The sequence below is a fragment of the Octopus bimaculoides genome, chromosome 15 (genome assembly GCF_046866305.1).
Source record: "Octopus bimaculoides isolate indiv1 chromosome 15, ASM4686630v1, whole genome shotgun sequence".
In the NCBI taxonomy this organism is placed as follows: domain Eukaryota; kingdom Metazoa; phylum Mollusca; class Cephalopoda; order Octopoda; family Octopodidae; genus Octopus; species Octopus bimaculoides.
Window position 1 is genome coordinate 27,434,621 of NC_142942.1, and position 11,948 is coordinate 27,446,568.

At 39.4% G+C, this 11,948-nt stretch overlaps 1 protein-coding gene across 6 annotated transcripts in view; it reads right to left on the bottom strand.

Moving 5' to 3' along the window:
* LOC106868939 (myotubularin-related protein 10-B) overlaps positions 1-8,398 on the bottom strand; it is a 190,685-nt gene extending 182,287 nt beyond the window's left edge. Inside the window, exon 1 of one of the 6 annotated variants that reach the window (XM_089363636.1) lies at positions 7,071-8,398. The gene's annotated coding sequence lies outside the window, so the exon portion shown is untranslated. The remainder of the gene's footprint in view (positions 1-7,070) is intronic. The other 5 variants (XM_089363635.1, XM_089363632.1, XM_089363631.1 and 2 more) reach the window with 5 other exon arrangements.
* Positions 8,399-11,948: the final 3,550 nt, after the last annotated feature.

Sequence of the window (11,948 nt, forward strand, 5' to 3'; positions counted from 1 at the left end):
TAAGAAGCCTGCAAACTTTAAGTCACATAGAACTAAACGAAACTGTTTTAAATAATAATACATGTAACTCCTACTTAATGTGTTGAGTGCCTTTTTCTTTTGTTTGTCCACTCACTTGTATGTATATATATTATTGAGTCAGGTGGGGTATTATTGCCACTAAGCGGGTTAGGGTTGGGTGCAGTGAGATAGATTATAGGTTCTAAGGACTGGCACTGAAGTTTATGTCTATTACAGGAGGTAATTATGGATTCTAAATTAGGCATGGTGAAGTATATTTTAATAGATGATTTATTAAAGATAAGGTAGAGATAAACCAGTTGCTGTAACAAGTGCATCATCCCTGTAGAGCCCCCTGGAGAGGTCAAGAAAGTGTTGTTTAATTTGGGAAAGAAAGGATAGGCCAACTAGGTCAGTAACCTGGGCTGAGTCAGAAGAGCCAATGATTACATCAAAGAAATCAGTATATGAATTGCAGATCCAGGAATTATCCTTAAAGTGAATTAGTGTTTTCCTAGCAGCCAGGATGATGTCAATGTCAGATTGAAAGATAGGTGCATACTTTCAAGTAAAAACTAAGGCTCTATTTAAGATATGGAAGAGTAATAATTAGAGATATCAAACTGAAAGAAATGAGTATATCACCTTTCTCCTTCCAAATTAAATCCCAACCTAAACTTTTCTTTAGAATCCAAAAATCTAACCTCCCACCACATAATAAATATTATCCTATCTTCAATAAATCATCTATTAAAATTTCCTACTGCACCATGCCTAATTTAGGATCCATAATTACCTCCACTAACAGATGCAAACTTCAATGCTAGTCCTTAGAACCTACGTCCAACCTCAAGGCTTCTCTCCACAATACTACCCATATGATAACATATACAAGCAATGATACTCTCTTCCAATCCAACACTGGTACTGATTATACCTTCAGTTCTTCGCTGATAATGGACCAAAGGAACCTGACCTTCTAAGTGATGAACTCCAACCACAGGGTAGGCAAGAAAATTTGCAAATATCAGGTGTCTCAACTCTGCCCTCTTGGAAGTTTTTGTCTATATGTAAATATAGTCTATAAGTGCTGAGTAATAACATCACACTCCCACCAAGCAAGAGGTTATAGTGACAGCACTGTTGATTTCTAGCGCTGCTGTTGAGCACACATGAACACTTTCTCCAATCCAAACTCTAAATTATCTATCTCCTTAGCAACTTGTAAACAACCTCGAATCCTAAAATGTTCCCTACACCCTATCCTGGTCCATCGTAAGTGAGACTTCTCCGATACAACACTAATCTTGGTATTTGTAAATTGAGTTTAAGGGAATCACTAACCATCCTTTGCAACCACAACCCTTTATTACTTAATAGATTTTCAGATGTAATACTCTCTTATAAACACAGGTTCTACTCATCATTTGACCATTCTATTAAATCTATGTAATTCTCTAAATATGATTATCCTTAATTACAATTAACCTTGGGATACAACTAGCAACTAATACCACCCTTTCTATCAAATTATTCCTTCTAATTATCTCATAGCTTCCCCATCCTCACAAGTTGTATTTCCCCATTTTCTCATATCTCCTATTCAACCAAAAGTATTTACAACTACCCCACTGCCTTAGCTACTAACCTATCAACCCCTCCCTCCTTCTATTCAATTTCACACACCTCTACTCTCCCTTCACCACCAACTCACCTTCATTATAGTACTAACTACTGTTACCTTGACTCTGTACTAACTATTGCTACCTCCTACTCTGTCCACCTTCCTCTATCTTCACTTATACTTTTCTACATACCTTAGTAATTAATCTCCCTCCACCACTAACCTGCCTTCTCTCTTCAAATTCCCCCTTAGTCAACCTATATCTACCTATGAATTAGACCCTTTCCCTCCCTCAAATAATTACCATCTCTTTTCTCACTATCTCAGCTTCCCATAATTCTAAAGAAATCATCCCTAAATTTTGACACCTATTCACAAACCCAACAATTGACCACCCTTCAATTACAAATCTATCCCACTCCTCCCACTCATCTCCCAAATCTCCACTTTTATTACAACCTCCCTAGTACCCTCATTCTTAACCCCTCCCTCTTCCTGAACTGGCTCTCTTATTTCCTCTCACCCTTCCCTGCTTCAACATTCTCCATAACCCCACTAAGCCTCCTCCTCCTCCTTTACCCCAATACTGCTAGCTCTTAACACTTAAACATTCCACCTTTAAAATTCTCTGCATCATGATCTAAAATGTAAGATCTTTTCTACCCTGATGATAGAGGCTCAATTTATCCAATATTGATTGCTTCCATTACAGCCTGCATTTTGTGGTGAACTACATCTATCAACATTATGACGGATCTCCAAGTTCCCAGCTGCTGGATTTATGACACCTTACTTCCTCCCTTTAATTTTCTCTGTTGTTTATACTCTGTGTAAATTTGATCTATTAATATAAATATCTATATATTTATACTTAAATATTTGTTTAAAAGTTTTCAGTCTTTGTTTTCTCTTCTTTTACATGTATACATATATACATATTTTGTGTATCAAATCAAAGCTGTTATATTTAATTTGTTTATCCACATTATTGCCTCCACATCTGCAACTTGGTTTCTCTTACAGCCATTCTTTACTCTGCAGAATTGGTCCCTTGTAAAGACATTGGAATCTAAGTTTGCATATACATACATACATACATACATACACACACACACATAAACACATACATGAATACATAATACAAACATACATACTAATACACACATACATATATACACATACATATATATATTCACATACATAATGTTATAATGGAAACTACACGATGTATTTCTTAGACATAAAAAAATCGCATTTCTGGAACTTACACAGTCATAGGAGGTTCTTAAATTCCTTAAGAGATATAGTTTTTCAATATATATATATATATATATATAGAAGGATCTCAAGATACAAACCAATATGGAGAAGGAGGTTATGGAGGCTCAAGGATCCTTCAAATGGTCCAAGAGATTTAGAAATTTTTTAATCAAACCTTTGACAAGAAAGAGGAATAGATAGAGACATATACCATAGAGAACAGTCTACTGAAGGCAACAGACGACATCTGTGGTTGGAGCAAAGCTTCTGCCAGGCTAAGGGTGAGATGGTGGTGGAACAATGAATGAAGTCCACAGGACTATAAAAGGGTGGAAGAATGGCAGGTAGCAAAGAGCTATATCAGATAGCTAAAAGAGGAGCTAGATGCAGGTGTATCTAAGTAGGGCAGAAGCAGAAAGGAAGAGGTCTGCCTATATCATACAGTGTGAAGATCAGAGACTTGATGTGTTCCAGATTGCCAGGCAGTGTGAGAGAGACAATCAAGATGTGGGAGAGAAGTGTATATGGACAGATAATGATACACTTGCTGTCAGTGATCCTGGAAAAAAGAGGCGTGGAAGAGCTACTATGAAAGACTACTAAATGTGGAGAATGAATAGGAGAAATGGAGTCTCCCTCATGCAAACCCAACATAGGGACCAGCTATCCTAATTGACAGCAGCATGATAAAAAAGGCAATTAAAGATATGAATACAGGGAAGGTCCATCGGGAGTCACTGCTAGAGTTGGATACAGTCTAGTCACCCCATCGTCAATTAACGTCCACTTTCCATGCTAGCATGGGTTGGACAATTTGACTGAGGACTGGTGAAACCAGATGGCTACACCAGGCTCCAATCTGATTTGGCAGAGTTTCTACAGCTGGATGCCCTTCCTAACGCCAACCACTCAGAGAGTGTAGTGGGTGCTTTTACATGTCACCTGCACGAAGGCCAGTCAGGCAGTACTGGCAATGGCCACGCTCAAAATGGTGCATTTTATGTGCCACCCGCACAAGAGCCAGTCCAAGGGCACTGGCAACGATCTTGCTCGAAAATCCTTACACACGTCACGGGCACAAGTGCCAGAAAGGCGACGCTGGGCACAGGTGCCATCCCGATTTCACTTGTGCTTGCCCCAATAAGTCTTCGCAAGCTGAGTTTCGTGTCCAATGAAGGAGACGACACTGGCATGGGTGCCAGTCGTCGAATTTAGTTCAATTTCAATTTCACTTGCCTCAAAAAGTCTTCGCAAGGGGAGTTTAGTGTCCAATGAAGGAAAGGTACGCATAAGTGGGCTGGCTACACCCCTGGCAGAGGCCTTGGATTTAGGTCTCACTTGGCTTGCCGGGTCTTCTCACGCACAGCATATTTCCAAAGGTCTCGGTCAGAAGTCATCGCCTCGGTGAGGCCCAATGTTCGAAGGTCTTGCCTCACCACCCCAGCCCAGGTCTTCCTGGACCTACCTCTTCCACGGATTCCTTCAACTGTTAGGGTTTGGCACTTTTTCACGCAGTTATCCTCGTCCATTCTCACCACATGTCCATACCAGCGCAATCGTCTCTCTTGCACACCACAACTGATGCTTCTTATGTTCAGCTTTTCTCTCAAGATACTTACACTTTGTCGGGTATGCACACTGATATTACTCATCCATCGGATCATACTGGCTTCATTCCTTGCGAGCTTACGCATGTCCTCAGCCGTCACAGCCCATGTTTCACTGCCATGTAGCATGGCTGTTCATACACATGCGTCATACAGTTTGCCTTTTACTCTGAGTGAGAGGCCCTTTGTCACCAGCAGAGGTAAGAGCTCTCTGAACCTTGCCCAGGCTATTCTTATTCTAGCAGCTACACTTTCAGCACACCTAGCACCACTACTAACTTGGTCACCCAGATAGCGGAAGCTATCAACTACCTCTAGTTTTTCTCCCTGGAATGAGACAGAAGTTGTTTCCTGCTTGTTTACAGTGTTTATTGCACCTGAACATCTGCCACATACAAAAACTAAATTCCTAGTTAACCTGCCTTTGATATTGCTGCACCTCTTATGTGTCCATAGCTTGCACTGGGTACATCTTATAGAGTTACTACCTACTCCTTTTCTATATATTGAGCAGGGCCATCTACCTGAAGGAGTTTGTGTTGTATCTACCTCCCTACTTATTAGGACTTTGGTTTTAGCTAGATTGACTCTAAGGCCCTTCGATTCTAGTCCCTGCTTATAGTGACTCAGCAATTAGTGCAAGGTCATCAGCATAGAGGAGCTCCTAGGGGCAACCTGTCTTGAATTCCTCTGTGATCACCTGGAGGACTATGATAAATAGGAGGGGGCTGAGGACAGAACCTTGGTGGACCCCTACCTCTACCCGGAATTCATTACAGTACTCATTTCCAACCCTCACCTTACTGACAGCATCTCTGTACATGGCTCGCACAGCTCTCACTAACCATTCTTCTATCCCAAGTTACCTCATTGACCACCAGATAAGGGATCCGTAACAAATCATGTAGATAACTGTAGAGTGAATAGTTATATTTTACTTATTTATAACAAAGATATCTCTGCTTTTTACCGATTACAGTTGCTCTTTGGAAACAAAAGATATACCTGTAAATACAGTTAAATGATCTCAGAACATTTCCTTGTGATTCAAAGGTTTTTGGAGGGGGAGTAATCGAGTTATGAAAGTTAAAACTTGTGATACAACTAACTTGGTTTAAACATTCGCTGCGTTCAAATGCAATCTCTTCGCTACCATGTGTGTTGTTTACCCCACCACGCACACTTTTTAAAAGAAATCTCTTCCAGTTCCTGTTTTTCAACAGAGCTTGCGATTTTGTCATCCTGTCTCCCGCCCTAAAAGAAAAAAGTAGCCAGCTGTTCAAATTTTCCATTTTCCTCCTTCATTGCTTATAATTTTCCACTTTAAGTTTGAGGTCATAAACCGAAAAAAATGCGGAGTCTGCTTGAATTGAAATGCTCAAATGAAAATAGGTGGTATCGTTTAAAAATCGGTTTTTGCAGTCAGTTTAATTGACTCCGTAGAAGTCCATTAAAAACAATTCAGTCGAGTTAACGCCTCTACGTGGTCGCTCAACTTTCTAAAAATAACTTCCAAACTACACCCTACTTTACTGTCTTTGAAAAATGGTGAAAATTTGAGTAAACTATTCCTGAAGGAAAGACTGATGTCCAAAGCTGAAATGACTCTGATCATATTGGTGAACTACAACAATACGCGGTAACATCAGCTGTTTTTGTTTTTATTACATGATTATAAAAGTAGTTTGGATATGGCGATTCATATTACGGCCATAAACTCAAAAGAAAACAAACAAAACCAGAATAGTAAAATACAAACACAATTGTCATTAAATTTTCTAAAGAAACAATAATGTTTCAAATGTGTATATTTAATAACGTTTTATAAGTATAAAATATATATTTAACGGGAAAGAGTTGTTGCATATAATACATTGGTAACACTACCACTTTCTTGAATAAGAAGCGTAACATCCTGCATGTCGATCACAAAAAAGAATCTGGTGGAGTATATCGGATCAAATATTATCCTTGTTAAATATCTATTTCATTTTTGAAAAAAGTTAACGCATTCGAAGTACTATAGTTTGTTCATTTAGTAAATTTAATGACGTTTATGTTAATCTGGTTTGTATTTTCTTTTGTGTTTACGGTTTTAATATGAAGAATCGTCTTGGCTATTAACAACATAATTTGAAAATTGGGATAAAAGAATAGTTTTAATGCTTTCCAAATTATTTAATTGTTATGCTTCAGATTTAAGACGAACAGAAAAGCAAAATACTTATTTTAAACTGGGCAAATAATTCAACAGCATTATAAATTATAGACAGAAGGCTGTATTTTTTAGTATGTTACTGATTAATAAAAGAAGTAAAGAAACTGCAGTAAGACACAAGGAGACAAGACGCGAAGTATGCCCTCACAATAATATCTGAAAAGTAAACAGAAACCTGAAGAGAACATTCTAATACTTTCAGGTGGTTTTATATAAAAACTACAGAAGTAAAAGGTCAAAATTCCAACATTTCCAAAACCGATAACAAAACTAGTTTGTGTACGGGAACGTAAAAGCTGAGGGTGGGATGATGAGTAATACACACATAATAATAAGGTACAAAGACCAACTTTGCACCAACTTTGACAAATCTGTAATTATGATGTTTGGTAACTGACTTAAAATAAAAGATATTCATTATCATATGAACATTTCAACAATTTACAAAAAACTTTTCTTAATGAGGCGCCACTTCATTATCTGTGTAATAATTACACTAGCGGGGAATGTGAGGACGCGAAAATAAAACAATCTGGCAAAAAAAAAGAAGTATCTCTTAATTATAGTGAGTTTAACCTAAATTGATGTTATAAGTACAACTTTTTTACATTGACAAAAGTCATAAACACATCAGACAATGGTTATAAATGTGGTTTAACTTACGTTCGGAGGTTTATCATTGCCATTAATAAAGCTAGTAAATGAACTTTTCGGGTGAAAGTTGCCCAAAAATGGGGTCTGTTTAGCCATATCCCAATGCGTTAACAGTACAATTGTAATGACATCCAAAATATGAGAGGTTAAAACAAGGGGGGTAATTCTCATTGACCTTGTTATTTTTTAGTGGAAACCTTAGGAAGATGTTAACCACGTCTATAGAAACAATTACATATCGAACGAGGATTTTTCTCGAGAGTGATTATTAGATGGCAGAATTAGTAGAAAGCTTCATCTAGTTATATTTCTTTAAGTCCTGTTTTCAAATTTTATCTAGTGGGCGGTGTATTGGCAGAACTGTTAAAGCGTCGGACAAAGTAGTCATGTTATTCAACAACGATCATTTACATTCTGCGTTCAAAGTCTGCTAAAGTTAACTTCGCTTTGTAGTAACTAAGTGAAACTTTAGTTGCATCGTTAATTGGATGAATGAGAGAGCAATAATATTTCGATTTCGCCAACAAACTATGTGTTGGCTTTCTTTATTACAGCAAAATTTTCCATTCCACTCGTGACCCAAAATAACTCATTTCAAGAAAATATGCATTGCACCTTCTACAGCATGTGAAATCGAAACTTATGAATGTTATAATTGAAAATAGTTACTTCTCTCAGTACAAAGTACTGTACCATTCAAACCTCTATTTTACAAACTTCTGGAAGTAAACGCGCTGTTTTCTCACTATTGTTGTACCATATCGGCTGTGAATACTCATGGTACGTAGGAAATAAAAGAGAACTGTGTGTATAATTTATTATTTCTGTCTCTAGCGTCCTTCTTTCTACAACTTTCCTCTTTCCAAGTTCTGGAGTCGATAAATTAAAGTATTCAGATTTAAATTCGTATAATGCATACTTAATGAGATGGATTTATGATTTCATCTATTTTTTCCCTCCTGCACAATATATGATTTTGTTTGGATTTCCATTCTCAAAAGCTCGTTTCTTTCTAGTTGCATATTTTATTTATTTGCTGCTGGACTGTGACATGAAACATTTATACAGAAACATTTATTTGCTGCTGGACCGTGACATGAAAACGATTGGAGTGTTCTAGAGAATAGTGTATATCTACCATCTATCACTGATTTATATACAATTACTTAGGAATTTACACGAATCGCAGTATTTCAGATGTAAAAATAACTGGAAACACATAAACAGGATTTTCTGAGGGGTTGATAACGTCATGTAGCAGCTAACCATTCGAGTCTTTAGTAGATATTGGGTCATCCCATAAATAATACGGTTTTTTATACTTCTTTTATTTTTCAGAATCAGGATAAACAAAGTTCTTTTTTAATCTAAAATATACTTTCTTTCATTTTCTACAATGCTCTTCCATCTATCTGGTAGACTTGCAAAGCTCGTCCAAAATTCACTTGACCGTGACGAAAAATTCTCCTAGTACTGTTCTGACCTTGTCTACAAAATGCATATTTTTTCCGTCCAAATGGTTTTGAAGACTGCAGAATAAATGATAATCAGATGGGGCAATGTATGGTGGGTGAGGCATCGTTTCCCATTCAAACTGTTCCAGCCTTTGGAATGTCATCATTGCTGTATGTGGCCAAGTATTATCCTGATAGAAAAACTTACATCTTGAAAGCAAAGATGGTCATTTTTCTCTAGTACTGCTCACAATAGATCTCCTTTGTTATTGTTTGGTTTGGGTTTAAAAGTTCAAAGTGGACTAAACCTTTTATATCCCACCAAACAGATAACAACACCTTATGGGGGTGAAGACCTTCTTTAGTCTGGGGTGCTGGTGTTTCTCCTTTCCCCACCCACTGTCTTAGATGCTTGACATTTTTATAGAGAACCCATTTCTCGTCACCAGTCACTATTCAGTCCAAAAAAAAGGTTCGTTCGTGAGACAGCAAAGAAGAGCACACATTCACTCTCTGCACACGATTAGACTCAGGACCTAATTTGCTGACTTTTCTGATGGCACACATGTGTCGATGAATGGTTGAATGACCAAATCCAAGCTTCTCTGCTAGTTTCTCAACGGTTAGGTTAGGACTTTGTTCTACCAGGGTTTGCAGGACATCCTTGTAGTGGCGCGAAATTATAGCTGCGCATGTGCAGGGGACTTCACCACCGGAAGCCCCTCGAGTTGCGCATGCGTAGTAAAACTCGTACTTAAACAGTGGTTTAACTTTGTTAGGCGAGTTGAGCTCAGACCTTCTACGTAACAATACCTCGCTCCTCCACGAAGCACTTTTACACTGTTCTCTGGCAGGCATCAAGGAAGACCTTAACCTTCCATTTACCAACTACAACGTAATCAGCGGCTGCTAAACAGAATGACAGGAATTATGAAACCAAGCATCATCATAAATAAACCTTTTTATTATGTTGTAATCGTTTTAATGTCTCTTCATATATAATTATGTTGAAAGGTGATAGAGAGACTAAAGTTTCTATGACAACTATCAAACTTTTACATCCTCATCAAGCTCTACAGATCTTCCAAGATGAGGCTCATCTTCTAGGCTGTAATTTCTGGCTCAGACTTTTTGGAACCGCCATCGACACTAGCTTATACTTATTGTCCAATCCCCATATACTGCATTAATATTCCTCGCACTTTTCGTTGCGATGTTGTCTTTACTGAACTTTTAGGTTGTTGTTCCATCTAATGTGACTCCATTCAGAAGGCTGTAGTAACCCTGCTGCCGGTGTTGCTCACCCAAGAGAAGTGAGTGAGTGCTTGCCTGCACTCCCTCTGCCATTCTCCCGACTTGGGTCTCCACTTGATCCATGTACCTAAGTCTGCAAGGGACTTTAACTCCGGAAAGAGTTGCTTGGCATGCCTTAACCACACCAGCTCACCATCCAGGTAACACCAGAGATGCCTCAGCCTCAGCACGTACTTGCGTATCATCAACCAGGGCATCCCCAGCGCCTCACAAGTGGCATTTTCCTTCCCCACAGAAAGTGGAAAAGGATCCGTTCCAACTTGCTAAGCCACAAACCGGGACAAGGCACAACGGTTTGGTGGTAGGTTATCACGGATGCTATAAACACCTGTGCAACCTCCGCCCTTCCCAACAAGGATAACTTCCTCCCAGACCAAGTCTGGGTTAAGTCCGTTATCTTGCTCGCCACCTCGCTCCAGTTCTTCTCTACCTGGAGATCAGGTCCAAACCAGACCCAAGTATTTTAACCAAGTCCTCCGTCCAGTGCCCGATGATGCTGTTGGGAGGCATCGACTTGCCCCGCCAGGTGCCGAGTTGCAAGCCGACTGATTTTTCCTGGTTAATTTTAGCTCCTACCACCATCTGATGGCATTTTCTACATGAGGTAGCTACCCTTTGTCAGATACGATGATAGGTGATGTCATATGCATATGCCATCACATTTCTCCTGTAACACAGATCACGTGGGTTCACCCCTGTGTCCCTCAGCCTCCGCAGCAGTGGCTCGAGTGCCAATACATACAGTAGCGGGGACGGGGCAGCTCTGGCAAACCGAATGCTCGATCGCGAAGGGGTTTGAAAAGAACCCATTCACCCCCACTACAGATTTGATATTGCAATACATGGCTTTGATCCAGCCCTGGAAGGTCGGGCCCAATCCGACCGCCGCCAGATACTCGTGGTCAACCCTATCGAACGCTTTAGACTGGTCTAAGTTCACCAGTGCCCCACCTTTGCCAGGAATTTTACCTACCCGCTTTATGGTGTAGTGAATGAGGTGAAGGTTGTTGTGTATCATCCTTCCTGGGCTGGCACATGTCTGTGCTTCTCCCACCAGGTCGCCCATGACAATCCTCACTCTCTTAGCTAGCACCTTGGCCAAAATCTTTAACTCTGTGTTTAGCAGAGTTATGGGCCGAAAGTTATTAATGTTATGCCCCTTGCTCAGGTCCTACCTGATCAGTGTCACCACTCCTCGGCTCACAGCTTTGAGTATTCTCCCATTCTGCTGCCAATTCATGTATGCACCGGCCGGTACATTCCCAAACAAGTCTGGCATACTACTATAAAATTTGTAAGGTAGACCATCCAGTCCCAGCGACTTGTCCCTGGGGCACTCGGAAAGCACCTCTATGACTTCTTCGGCCATGATCGGCCCTTCACAGCGCTCAGCATCGCATGCCAAAAGACATGGGCCACCGGCCAGGAAATGCCGTAAGGTATCCCCATGGTCTAACGTCCTGCCCCTCCCGACCGTTACACATAAAAAAATACAGTTTCATTAATATACAGAAATATATTCAACCAGTTGAAAGAAACAAGAAGTAAAAGGAACTAAATTTCTACATTAATTTATTATGTAAATTTTGGCATTTATAGAACATTTAGAAATAAAGTCATTTCGTCGTAGAGAATTACGACTTAAATTTTATACTAACTAATCTTTCTTTCTAGCTATAAGAGTTCACAACAATTCAATATTGTTGGATGTGAGTATTGAACAAAGCATAAATATTAGCCGATACTCAAGAGGGTGAGTGTCGTGGATTTGAATGTCAGTCCAACGATCACTAGAGAGTTTTCCGAAAATCAGGGTT